This window comes from Propithecus coquereli, unplaced genomic scaffold (genome assembly GCF_000956105.1).
Source record: "Propithecus coquereli isolate 6110/MARCELLA unplaced genomic scaffold, Pcoq_1.0 Scaffold479, whole genome shotgun sequence".
Taxonomy (NCBI): Eukaryota; Metazoa; Chordata; class Mammalia; order Primates; family Indriidae; genus Propithecus; species Propithecus coquereli.
In genome coordinates, this window is record NW_012150607.1 from 704,831 (window position 1) to 719,609 (window position 14,779).

The 14,779-nt window shown below is 36.5% G+C and overlaps 1 pseudogene; it reads left to right on the forward strand.

Annotated features, from left to right (window-relative positions):
* Positions 1–2,174: 2,174 nt before the first annotated feature.
* The window catches only part of LOC105819302, a 32,261-nt pseudogene continuing 19,656 nt past the window's right edge, over positions 2,175–14,779 (forward strand).

Genomic DNA, 14,779 nt, shown 5'->3' on the forward strand with positions numbered 1-14,779 from the left:
TTCAACCAAGATTCAGTAAAGTCTCAGGATATAAAATCAATACACACAAATCAGAAGCTTTCATATATGCCAACAGCAGTCATAATGAGAACCAAATCAAAGACTCAATTCCCTTCACAATAGCAACAAAGAAAGTAAAGTATCTAGGAATATATTTAACTAAGGAGGTAAAAGACCTATACAGGGAGAACTATGAAACATTGAGGAAGGAAATAGCAGAGGACGTAAACAGGTGGAAAACCATACCGTGCTTGTGGGTCAGCAGAATAAGCATCGTTAAGATGTCTATACTACCCAAAGTGATCTACAGATTCAATGCAATTGTTGGTATTAAAATACCAACATCATTCTTCACAGATGTAGAAAAATTAATTTTACACTTTGTATGGCACCAGAGAAGACCCTGCATAACAAACACAATTCTAGGCAATAAGAATAAAATGGGAGGTATCAACTTACCAGCCTTCAAACTTTATTATAAGGCTGTAGTAATCAAAACAGCTTGGTACTGGCACAAAAATAGAGCCATTGACCAGTGGAACAGAACAGAGAACCCAGATATAAAACCATCCTCATATAGCCACCTAATCTTTGACAAAGCAGACAAAAACATACACTGGGTAAATGAATCCTCATTCAATAAATGGTGCTGAGAAAACTGAATAGCCACATGTAGAAGACTCATCAGGATCCATACCTTTCACCTCTCACAAAAATCAACTCACAGTGGGTAACAGATTTATACCTAAGGAGTGACACTATTAGAATTCTGGAGGAAAATGTTGGAAACACTCTTCTTGACATTGGTCTAGGCAAAGAATTTATGAAGAAGACCCCAAAGGCAATCACAGCAACAACCAAAATAAATAAATGGGACCTTATCAAACTAAAAAGCTTCTGCACAGCGAAAGAAACCGTCACGAGAAAACAGACATCCTGCAGAACGGCAGAAAATTTTCGCATGCTACAAATCCGATAAAGGTCTGGTAACTAGAATCTACTTAGAACTCAGGAAAATCAACAATAAAAAATCAAACAACCCTATCAAAAAGTTGGAAAAGAACATGAACAGAAACTTTTCAAAAGAAGACAGAATAATGGCCAAGAAACATATGAAAAAATGCTAAACATCTCTAATCATCAGGGAAATGTAAATCAAAACCACAATGAGATATCACTTATCTCCAGTGAGAATGGCCTTTATCAAAAAGTCCCAAAATGATAAATGTTCACATGGATGCGGAGAGACAGGAAAACTCATACACTGCTGGTGGGACTACAAATTAGTGCAACTTCTGTGGAAAGCAATATGGAGGTACCTTAAAGAGATACAAGTAGATCTACCTTTTGATCGAGCAGTCCCATTACAGGGCATCTACCCAAAAGAACAAATGATACTCTATAAAAAAGACACCTGCACTGAATGTTTATAGCAGCATAATTCACAATTGTAAAGATGTAGAAACAACCTAAGTGTCCATCAACACATGAGTGGATTAATAAAATGTGGTATATGTATACCATGTAGTACTATTCAGCTTTAAGAAACAATGGTGATATAGCACCTCTTGTATACTCCTGGATAGAGTTGGAATGCATTCTACTAAATGAAGTATCCCAAGATTAGAAAAACAAGCACCACGTGTACTCACTATCAAACTGGTATTAATCGATCAACACATAAGTGCACATATAAGAATAACATCATTGGATGTCGGGCAGGGGGGAGGGGAGGAGGGGATGAGTATATGCATACACAAAGAGTGCAATGCACACCATCCAAGGGATGGACACACTTGAAACTCGGATTTGGTGGGGGAGGAGGGGCAAGGGCAACATACGGAACCTAAACATCTGTACCCTCATAATGTGCTGAAATAAAAAAATAAAATACATTACATAAAACAGATTACTTGCTCAAGCAAGGTCATCAAAATTTTCTGCGACGATGCACTTATAAACATAAAAAGGACATTGAACACACTTGAGTAAATACGAACTCATCTAGCTTTGATATGTCCACTTGTCAATCACATGCTCAGACTGTTCAGTTAATGTACTTACTTTTAAGCATAGGAGTTAAATTTTAACTTGACTGATGTATGTTTGGGTATAAGCATGAGTAAGGGAAGAAGAGAACAGCAATTTTAAAGGAAGCATTGCACTGCACCAGGATGGCTCTGTGATGGACTTCAGTTCTTCTGCTGATACAATTGTGTGGTTACTTTAGCTCTGGCACTTCTGGAAAGGTGCTGGTGTGGCCCGCAGAATACAGCCACTGGATGAATATGAAGACAATCCTGGATGAACTTGTCCAGAGAGGACACGAGGTGACTGTACTGGCATCTTCAGCATCCATTGTTATTGATCCCAGCAAAACATCTGCTATTAAATTTGAAGTTTTTCCTACAAGTTTAAGTAAAGATGACTTTGATGGTTTTGTAATACAACTGTTCCATAGAGCAATATATGATGTTCCAAAAGGCACATTTTTGTCACATTTCAGAATTGGAAGAAATGACGTGGGTATTAACTGAACTTATGAGAAAGCTTTGTAAAGATGCAGTTTCAAACAAGAAACTTATGACAAAGCTACAAGAGTCAAAGTTTGATGTCCTTCTTGCAGATGCCACTGGTTTCTGTGCTGACATGCTGGCTGAGATACTTAAAACACCTCTTGTGTACAGTCTCTGCTTCTCTGCTGGCTAAATATTTGAGAAGCATAGTGGAGGACATCTATTCCCTCCTTCCTATGTACCTGTAGTTATCTCAGAATTAAGTGATCAAATGACATTCATGGAGAGGGTAAAAAATATGATATATGTGCTTTATTTTGACTTTTGGTTCCAAGCATATGATGTGAAGAAGAGGGATCACTTGTACCTTTAAGTACTAGGTGAGTCATGTTTTTAATTGGTGGTTATTAATTCCTACATATCCTTGTACCGTGGAAGGTGAGCTAGTATTAATATGAGGTCAGAAGAGTATATGTTTTGTAAATGCAATTATAAAATGAAAATATAGATGATCTATGAATCTCACAAATATTATGGAAAGATTATAGGATCAGTTAGAATCTTGTAGCCATAATTTATACAGGACACTCAATGAAGTCATAAATATATAAGCTAAAGCAGTTACAATTTTTTTAAAAATCTCATATCTACTATACTATACATTATTTTCATGTCTAACACAAGTTAATAGACACATCAAGAAACATCTTGATCAAGGCAGATGGGCAGATTGAGGAGTTATACATTTTTCTAGCACAACCATCAATGTAGCATTGAAGAACTTGTTTCTCCTTGTTTACCTAATTTTCCTTATTTAGAAATTAAAATATTTTTTCTATATAACCAGAAGAATTTCTTCACAGCTGAGAGATGGGACTATCTCAGAAAGGTACATCTAAAATTTGAGGTTTCCAACATTTCTATGTTCCTTCACTAAGGGCTTGGCAATTATATGTTTTAAGGCCTAAAATCTTACTGATGTGTAAACATCAAAGTTTGTGTCTATATTTTATTAATTACATATCTACATTAAGTAAAATATGAGCCAAATGAAGGGATTTCGAAAGGTATCCATTTCTATAATTTTTGAAAATTTCTAGCTGTTCTTCGTAACTATATTTATCAGTAGTAGTATTCTTTTTTTTTTATTTTGTTTTTTTTTTTGTGACAAAGTCTCACTCTATCGCCTGGCCTAGAGTGCTGTGGCGTCAGCCTAGCTGACGGCAACTGCAAACTCCTGGGCGCAAGCAATCCTCCTGCCTCAGTCTCCCGAGTAGCTGAGACTACAGAAACTCACCACCATGCCGTGCTAATTTTTTCTGTTTTTAGTAGAGATGGGGTCTTGCTCTTGCTCAGGCTGGTCTCCAACTCCTGAGCTCAAGTCATCCTCCCTCCTCAGCCGCTCAGAGTGCTAGGATAACAGTTGTGAGCCACCGTGCCAGGCCAAATATATTTATTATTAAAATAGTAATATTATTAAGATCTTCACATCAACAAAAAGTAGTAGTAGGAACAAGGAATTCAACCATATATTCAAAAAACTGTTGATACACTTGGCGAAGCAAGGATAATGAGACTAGCTTCATAAACTGCAGAAATTAAACTGAGTTGTTATTTGAAGGAATTTTTTATGGGTTTGGTACGATTAATTGATAGTGGAACTCAAAGATTTCCTTAAATGTATATTTGTTACTACTTTGGTTTTAGAAAATAAACAAACGCATGGGTAATTCCATAGGGGCTTACATTAATAATTATTGGTGATTGTGAATAAACTGATCTGATATTAGAGATATATCTGCTCTAAAAATTCTCTTAACACTTTACTTTCCTTATACATACATATGAGGAACATATATATAGTACACAGGAATTAAATTATTTCTATATCTTGACGTGTGTATGTATTTGTTTTATCAAAGCTCATACACTTTATGTATCTTTGGCTACATTATTCCAACTTCTTTCAGGAAATTACTTTTATATTCTCAGGACAACTCTCTTGTGTCATCTGTTTTCTTTTCTTTCTCCCCTTCAGGTAGACCCACTTCCTTCTATGAGACAATGAAAAAAGCTGATATGTGGCTTATTCGAACCTATTGGGATTTTGAATTTCCTCGACCACTCTTACCAAATTTCAATTTCGTTGGAGGACACCATTGCAAACCAGCCAAACCCCTGCCTAAAGTGAACATGCTCCTATGTGTTTGGTTTTGTTTATTTATTGTAAGAGTTGAGGCCCTTCACCATTATTCTAGCTTAAAAGGAACACCATTCCTCACCAATGTAAAGGTGTCCCCAAACTATTTACAGCAAAACTTAATGTTTACTTGTTTCACTCCAGCATTTAAATCATTCCTCACTGAGATCGCAGAGTTTTACCTCTTACAGCATAAAAGGGATGGTTTACCTTATCAGAGCAGGTGTTTGCTGCCTTAGGCCAAGTCTATAGGATACCCCAGTAAAGCTCCCCGGGGAAATTTTTGTGTCAACATCATAATTGCCTAACAGAAAAGCAGAGACATAATGTATGTTCTGTATATAATAATATAGACCAAATAAATTCTACAACGTGTATCTGAAAAAGTAACCTTAAATTTAATTTGGGAAAGAATTCTGCCAGCATATGAAATAGTATTCCTTATGATGGACATAAGAACCAAATGTATTTTACTCTAATATCATACTCTTAAGACTAAAGGAAAAGCAAGGTTTCTGAGTGCTCTATTATATGATCTTTTTTGTCTACCTTCTTATTTGCGTCAACATTAAACTGAAATCTTATTTCGTAGATAAAAACCAATATTTTTGTTGAATGCAAATTGCTATGGTAACTTTCACAAGGGACAAAAGGAGAGGTAAGATTAATCAAAAGTCTGTGCAATCTAACCCTATTAATAAATTTCCCCATTTACTTTAAGGGAAAATGATAGTGCCAGTAAGAGAGGACGAGAGTAGGAGAAGAAAGGTAAGTAAGGAACAGGATGACTAGTAGTAAAATAGCGATAATTACTAATAATAGCTGTTGCTCCTAACTTGCATAATGGTTTCAATTCGTCAATAGTTGTTAAATGTATTCTCTAATTATTATATAAAAAATTGTTGCCACAAATTGTTTACTTTTCCATTAAATATTAAGTTCTGAGACAATACCTGCACATTTTAAAATAGTAAGACATTCAGCAAAATATATCGAGCATTTTAAAAATGCATATAGCTGTTGGTTTCACAGTATACTTACATGAAACTATACAAAACCAAAAATAATTCAAGACGGGCAGATTCAATATTTGTGGCAGATATTCATAAAATAAATACTGGAAATAATTTAAATATCTTACATTAAAAAAGATAAAGAACTTATACTATGCGCATACCATATTACTACAATAATTTTAGAAGAAAATAATTAGGCATAATGCAAGTTTTTTTGGAAACTGAGGGACAAATGATGAAGAAAACAAGATAGCAATTTTTTCTATGATTACAATGTACATAAAATTTTCTATACATATGTCACATAAATACATTGAGCTATGTAAACAGAATAAAGATCATAATGAAAGCACAAACTTTAAATTCAGAACATCTCTGGGAAGAAAGTATGGGTGGAAACTCAATATCATTTTTTTAAAATTTTCATACTATTACAAAATTTGTTACATTGATCTTGTATTATTTTTATAGAGATGTCACAGAATGACATCAGTAATGATTTTGCACACGGGTTGTATTTCTTCCATACTGAATGGATGAAGAAGGTTTTTTTTGGCAGTGAGATTGTGAGAAAAAATATTGAGCTAAGTTACAAAAAATGTGGCTTCAGGTAACTAGAATCTCACAGAATAGCTGGATGCCCCATGTATTACATGGAATAGTATTAATAGTACAGTGACCATCATATTAAAACTGATGTCATTTGGTTAAAACTGTATTTTTCGAAGGTGGGAAGTATATTTGTACACAACGGTTTGAAGCAAAAGCTTCACCGCAAGGATTAACATATAAAAGTATACTTGTTACGTTGGAAGGAATTGATCATTATTTTACACAAAGAAAGAAACAATTACTTAATTTAATAGGAAAGGAACAACAACAGAGAGTATATTATTTTGATATGATATTCAGGAAATATTTGGTTCTTCATTTCTTTATTTTTTTCCTATTTTTTTCCTGTTTGCCTTTTTTGGTTTGTTTGTTTATTCTTTGGTGAGAGAATATATTGAGCAATTTAGAATTATTCTGCTATAGAATGTATTAAAATTTAAAAATTGGCACAAAATAGAAATTGAAAATCAGAATCATTCTCAATAAATTCAAAATAAGCACATATTCACCAGGAATTTTATTGGTGTGATCGAGCTACTCAAGAGAGTGACCAGATGTCCATGACAGAACTGGCTGGTGGTTCTCTCCATTGTGGGAAAGGTGCTCTCTGTGGGACACAGTGAGGGGATAATGACAGTCCCTCCTAGCGGGTTATAAATAGCACATCAATTTAACAGTGTAATTTCAGGATAAAAGTTGCCTCATGCCTAAACAATGACCTAAGAAATGTGATTATTCAACTATGTAACTATATACCATAAAATTCTGTATTATAAATGAAATCCTTGGGGCTATTTCACTCAAATTCCAAACCATAGTATCATAATCCTGAATATCAGTGACTCTTAACCTTCAGCTATTTAGTGTGTGTGCATTAGTGTTGTGTGTGTGTGTGTGTGTGTGTGTGTGTGTGTGTGTTAGGGTAAAAGACTTGGAAACTCTGACACACTTTAAGTGAGGTATAAAAGATTATAGAGCTAAAGAAATATAGATATAAAATCATCCCAACTCTTAGTATGATTTCCTCCTTGTCATAATCAGAGAATGATTCTAATGGCCCCACACTAAAGTAATGCTACATAAAATGCCTGAAATGAACAATACTGATTTAGAACTACAACCATATAGAATTAAAGCCAAGTGAGCCACTTTTAATAATCTATATTAGTAAATATGATAATATAAATGAAGAGTCCAGGTATAATATTTTCTAACACTATCTGTCCCAACTACATTGCAACAACTCTACTTCATTTCTTCCACACACACACACATACGTACATACACATGCAAACATATATTTGCAAAAATATCCACAATAGAAGCCACTATCTCATCTTAGAAATTACACCAAAAGTAGTTGTTAAACTTTACCGTTTACAGGTTGTACATTAGCAGAAGACCATCGAGCTATCCAGTGACAGTATTAATATTGTTTTGTAAATGTTCAGAATTCTTTACTTCATTCTGGTGTAGTACTCGGTAGTTTTGACTTCTGTTGAAAACTATTCAATAATTAGCATTGCATATAAACATTTACTAGAAAGGGAGGGGGAGAGTTAGCCATGTGAGACATGGGTCACCAGATCATCCTAAATAGAAGAATAAGTTTCAACTTGTTTGAAGGAAGAAAGTTTCAAGGAAGAGAACATACCCCAGGTGAAATATGTGGGAAAGGTTCCAGAACCTACCCTTACTGGAGATCACGCAGGAAGAAGTTGTGGAGGAGAACAAAAAAGAGAAAGGCTTTGGCATAGTCTAACCACTGAGGGACTCAGCACCTGGTGGAAGAGGCAGGTGGGAGTGTTTACTTTTCCTCCACTCACATTGGTGGCAGTTTTCCACCTCCCAATCTATCGGAGAGGCCTTCTACCCTGACAAATCCGGGCACTGCTGCCATCGCTGAACCAAGGGCCTCTTGGGAGCAGACCACTGGGCTGTGGGCCCATGTAGGGCTCCTTCCCCCACAGTATGCTCCATCTGAGATGGCAGGTGCCATAGTGCCTGCACACAGGCCCGGTGCCCCTATCCTGTGGGGGAAGTCACAGCTCCTCAGTCTCCCTTTTACTGGATCCCACACCAACATTCTCAAGAACCCATTTAGACTGAGATAAACTCAAAGGAACAGGGAGATAAATGCAGGAAAGCATCAGTATTCCCGGAGTTTTGACCCATAGGACAAGCTGCTACCAGAAGACTGAGAAGTGCCACAATTGCTTTTTAAAGACAGAGGAAGCCAGAATGCACACTCTCCTGCACCAGAGAGCTTCTGGCTCATGATGCAAAGTTGTCTGCACCCCTACCAGTAGAGACGTGAGTACAGAGAAGTCCGTAGGGAAGGAGAGTGACCCTACCCCAGAGCAGAAGCAGCACCAGAGCCCAAGAAGAAATGTGGTGACAAGAACCCCCCTCTTCCAATGACCGAATACTTTGGACATAGCTGCCTTGGCTCTCACGTGTGAGCTGTTGACACTGGTGAGCTGTGTCATGGCCAGTTCTAGGCTTCAATGGGGGTGGGGGTACATCCCAGTAGTACTCTGTTCACTGCTCCTGGACTCTGCACTCTCATTTCCCCTCCTTCACGGGTAGGCAGTATTTTACTAGCAGTCCTGACCTGGGAATCTCAGCCCTGGGTCTCTACGTTGCTCAGCCCACAGATGGTGTCCCACCCTTCAGCACTCACTTGGACCACAGCAGCCTTGGGGAATGGTGAGACCTGGGGGAACTGTAGCTCTTCTGGAGCTTGGACATTTAGGCCAGGCTACTTTCAGCTGAGAGAAGAGTGCAGTATGCCAGAGGGTCCCTAAATACAAAGGGGACCAGCCAGCTCCCCACCATTTGGGGCCTTCTCCTCTTCCTCCCCTCTCTTGGCCACTGCTGTTCAGGCATTTGCAGCTGAAGGGAAGTTTCCATTCTGCACTGGTGTGTGTTTCACAGGGAATGGAAGTAGCTGCCCTGCCTCTAACAGAACACCTATCACACACAGGCTTCCGGGGAGCTTGGGACTCCCTTGTATGCCTCTTAGAAGCCACAGCAAGTGCTTTTGTGTGCCACAAGATCAAAAGCTTCTGATGTCTGGCCATTTTACAGAATCCCATATTTCTTGGAGTTTTTTAAAAATTTCTCTTGATTTCTTTTCTTTATTTTTGACTGGATTTATTCAAATCCAGTCTATCTTCTTTTTAAATGCATCTGTTTATGTCTTTTGCCCACTTTTTAATAGGGATTGACATTTTCTTGCTGATTTGCATGAGTTATTTGTAGACTTTGGTTATTAGCCCTTTATCGAATGTATAGCATGCAAATATTTTCTCCCATTTTGTAGGTTGTCTATTCATTCTATTAATTGTGTCCTTGGCTGTACAGAAGATTTTAATTTAATCAGGTCCCGTTTATTTATTTTTGTTGTTGTGATTGCCTTTGGGTTCTTCTTCATAAATTATTTTCCTATGCTGAAATCTATAAGAGTTTTTGTAACCTTTCTAGAATTTATATAGTTTCCTGCCTTAGGTTTAAGTCTGTTATGCATTGTGAATTAATTTTAGTGAGTGATAGAGGTGTGGATCCTTTTCAGTCTTCTACATGTAACTATCCAATTTTCCCAGCATGGCTTATTGAATACAAATTCTTTTACCCAGCATATGTCTTTCTGTGTTTTGTAAAAGTTCAGATGGCAATACGAGGATGGTTTTATTAATATATCTGGGTTCTCTGTTCTGATCCATCATTGAAGGTCTCTGTTCTTGTTCCAATACCATGCTGATTTTGTTACTATAGCCTTGAAGTGTATCTTGAAGTCTGGTGAATTGATGCCTCCTGATTTGTTCCTTTTGCTTAAGGTTGCTTTTGCTATTCGGGATCTTTTTCATTTCTATACAAAGGATAGAATTATTTTTTCTAGATCTGCAAAAAAAGACATTGGTACTTTAATGGGGACTGTATTGAGTCTTTAAATCACGTAGGGTAGCATAGACATTTTAACAATGTTGATTCTGCCAATCCATGAGCATGATATGTTTTTTCCATTTGTTTATATCCTCTGCAATTTCCTTCCTCTGTGTTTTATAGTTTTCCAAGTAGAGGTCCTTCACCCCCTTAGTTAAATATATTCCTAGGTACTTTACTTTCTTTGTTGCTATTTTGAAAGTTATTGAGTCTTTGATTTCATTCTCAGCTTGAATGTTGTTGGTGTGGAATGCTACTAATTTGTGTACATTGATTTTGTAACCTGAGATTTTTCTGAATTTATATTTATTTATATATCAATTCCAGGAGTATCTTGGCAGAATCTTATTGTTTTTAGGTATAAAATCATATCATCAGCAAGGTGTGATAGTTTGACCTCTTTCTCTATTTGAATACACTTGATTTCCTTCTGTTGCTTGATTGCTCTTGCTGGGACTTCCAGAACTATGTAGAACAGAAGTGAAAACCATGGGCAACCTCATCTACTTCCAGTTCTACGTAGGAATGCTTTTAGTTTTGCAGTATGATGTTGGCTGTGGGTTTGTTATGCATGGATTTTATAATACTGAGATATGTTCCATCTATGCCTATTTTCTTCAGAGTTCTTATCATAAAAGGGTGCTGAATTTTGCCAAATTCTTTTTCTACACCTATTCTGTATTCTCTAATAGAATAGCCATAAGCCAAAAATTTTGTATACTGCAAAACAAGCTTCAAAAATTAAGAAGAGAAGAGAAGCCTGGAGACTGTGGCAAGCTGGCTTGGGCCTCAGGGAACTATGCCACTCTATCCTCCTTAATCTGGAGACTAAGAAGACCCGTGTGAAGCTGCCCTCTGACTCCAAGAAAGTCATCTCCTCAGCTGACAGAACGGTTGTTGGTGTGGTGGCCAGAGATGGCAGAATTGAGAAACCCATCCTGAAGGCTGGCCGTGCTTACCACAAATACAAGGCAGAGAGGAACTGCTGGCCACGTGTGAAGGGTGTAGCCATGAACCCTGTGGAGCATCTCTTCGGAGATGGTAACCACCAACACATGGGCAAGCCCTCCACCATCTGCAGAGATGCCCCCACTGCCCAAAAAGTGGGTCTCATTGCTGCCCACCGGACTGGACGTTTCGGGGAACAAGACAGTTCAGGAGAAAGAACTAGGGCGGAGGGGCTCAATAAAGCTTGTCCTTATACCACTATGAAATAAAAGAAAGAAAAGAATAAGATCGCTGTGGAGCAAAATGAAATTGAAACAAACAAAAAACAGTACAAAGGATGAAAGAAGTGAAAAGTTGGTTCTTGTAAAAGATAAGAAAGTCCACAGTTGACTAGGTAGATTAACCAAGAAGAGATGATTTAAACAAGCTCAATAAGAAGTGAAAAAAGAGACATTACAACAGATGCCACAGAAATACAAAAGATTATTTGAGACTACTATGAAAACCTCCATGCACACAAACTAAAACAAAAACTCAAGACAAAATGAAGAAACCTGTGTAAACCTACAAGCCCCTAAGCCTGAATCTGCAAGAAATAAAAATCCTAAATAGACCAATAACAAGTTGGGAGATTGAATCAGTAATAAAAATCTCCTAATAAAAAAAAAAAAAGCCTAGGACCAATTGGATTCACAGCCAAATTCAATCAGACCTACAAAGGACTGGTACTTATCCTACTGAAAGTGTTCTATAACATCAAGAATGTGGGGATCATGCTTGATTCATTCTAACTTATTCTGCATTGTTAGTCTCACCTTGATACCAAAGACAGAAAAGGATACAACAACAACAACAAAGAAAAAACAGACCAGCATCTATTATGAATATAGATTCAAAAATTCTCAACAAAATACCAACAAACCAAACTAAAAAGCAAATCAAAAAACTAATTAACTGTAATGAAGTGTGTTTCATTCCAGTGATATAAGAACAGTTCAATATATGTGAATCAATAAATGTTCACCACATAAAAAGAATGAAATACAAAAACTATATGATCATCTCAATAGATGCAGAAAAACCATTCAATAAAATCTAGCACCTCTTCATGATAAAGCAAGCTAGACAGAGAGGGAACATACGTCAAAATGATAAAAATCATGTATGACAAACCCACAGTCAACAAACATACCGAATGGAGTACATTTAAGAGCATTCCACCTGAGAAATGGAACAATACCAGAATGTACACTTTCATCACTTCTATTAAACATAACACTGGAATTTCTATCAAGAGCAAGAAGGCAAGAGAAAGAAATAAAGGCCCTCCAAATTGGAAAAGGAGAGGTAAAACTATCCCTGTTTACATATGATATGAACTTATATTTGGAATGCCCTAAAAATTCTTTCAAAAGACTCCTAGAATTGATACATAAATTCAGTACACTCTCAGGTTACAAAATTAATGTACACAAATCAGTAGTATATCTATACACTAATAACGACCAAGTTGAGAATCAAATCAAGAACTCAATCCCATTTAAAATAGCTTTAAAATCCCTAGGAATATGCTTTAACCGAGGAGTTGAAAGATATCAAGAAGAAATACAAAATATTGATGAAAAATTGTTGATGACACATACAAATGAAAAAATATCCCATGATCATGTATTAGAAGATTCAATATTTTAACAATATCCACACTATCCAAAGTAATTTGCAGATTCAATATAATTCCCATGAAAATGGTAATATTATTTTACATAGAATTAGAAAAAAAAATACTAAATTGCATATGGAATCAAAAAGACACCAAATACCAAGGCAGTCCTAATGAAAAAGAACAAATCCCGAGGCATAACATTACCCAACTTCAAATTATACTATAAGTCTATAATAACTAAAACAGCATGATACTGGTATAAAGTAGACACATAGAGCAACGGATCAGAATAGAGTAACCAGAAATAAAACCAGACACCTACAAAGTAATTGATTTCTGACAAAGCAGAAAAAATCCTACACTGGGGAAAGGACACCCTGTACAATTAATGGTGCTGGAATAATTCGATAGCAACATCCAGAAGCAAGCAACTTGATCCCTATCTCTCAACAACACAAAAATTAACTCACAATGGATTCGAGAGTTAAATGTAAGACCCAAAGCCATAAAAATTCCAGAATAAAACATAGGAAAAACATTTGTGGATATATGGTGAGGCAAACAACTTATGAGTAAGACCCCAAAAGCAAATACAACAAAAACAAAAACAAATAAATGGGACTTAATTATACTAAACATTTCTGCGCAGCAGATTAAATAATCAACAGAGTTAATAGACTACCTACAGAATGGGAGAAAACATTCAGAAACTATACATCGAAGAAAGAATTAATATCCAGAATCTACAAGGAATACAAATAAATCACCAAGAAAAAAACAAATAGCTCCATTAAAAAGTGTCAAAAGACATTAGCAGACATTTTTCAGAAGATACACAAATGGCCAGCAAACACATGAAAAAATGCTCAACATCACTAATCATCATGGAAGTGCCAACCAAAACCAAAATGAGATACCACCCTAGCTCTGTCAAAATGGTCATTATTAATGAGTCAAAAAATAAAAGATGTTGGCATGGATGCAGTGAAAAGGAAATGCTTACATGCTCTTGGTGGGAATGTAAATTTGTACAACCCCTATGGAAAATAGTACAGAGATTACTCTTTCCTCAAAGACCTAAAAGTAGACCTACCATTTGATCCAGCAATCCCACGGCTGGGTATATGTCCAAAGGTAAAGAAGTCATTACACCAGAATGACACATGCACTCGTATATTTCTCACAGAACGATTCACGAATGCAAATATGTGTAATGAACTTAAGAGAGTACAGTGGAAGGGAGGTAACATAACTTCCAAATCTCAGCAAGAAAAGGAAATACATTTTCTCTATGTCTCTCTCTGTTTCTCCCTCTCTCTCTCCCTCTCTCTTTCTCTCTCATTCTCTTTTCCTCTATCTCTTTATGCACTCACATTGGAGCCCTGTGTCTTATCCAAGGTCGTCAGTGGAAATGACCCTTTCAGACATCAGCCTAGGCAAGGAATTCTTGAAGAAGAACCCCAAAGCAATCACCACAGCAACAAAAATAAATAAGTGGGATCTAATCAAATTAAAAGGCTTCTGCACTGCCAAGGAAACTATCATTATAGTGAATAGACAGCTCACAGAATGGGAAAAAATATTTGCTCTGTACACATCTGATAAAGGACGGATAACCAGAATCTATCTAGAACTCAAAAAATCAACAACAAAGAATCAAACAACCCCATCAACAAATGGGCAAGGGAAATGAACAGAAACTTTTCAAAACAAGACAGAATAATGGCCAGCAAACATATAAAAAAATGGTTAACATCTCTAATCATTAGAGAAATGCAAATCAAAACCACAATGAGGTATCACTTAACCCTGGTGAGATTGGCCTCTATCAAAAAAACACAAAACAACAAATGTTGGCGAGGATGTGGAGAGACAGGAA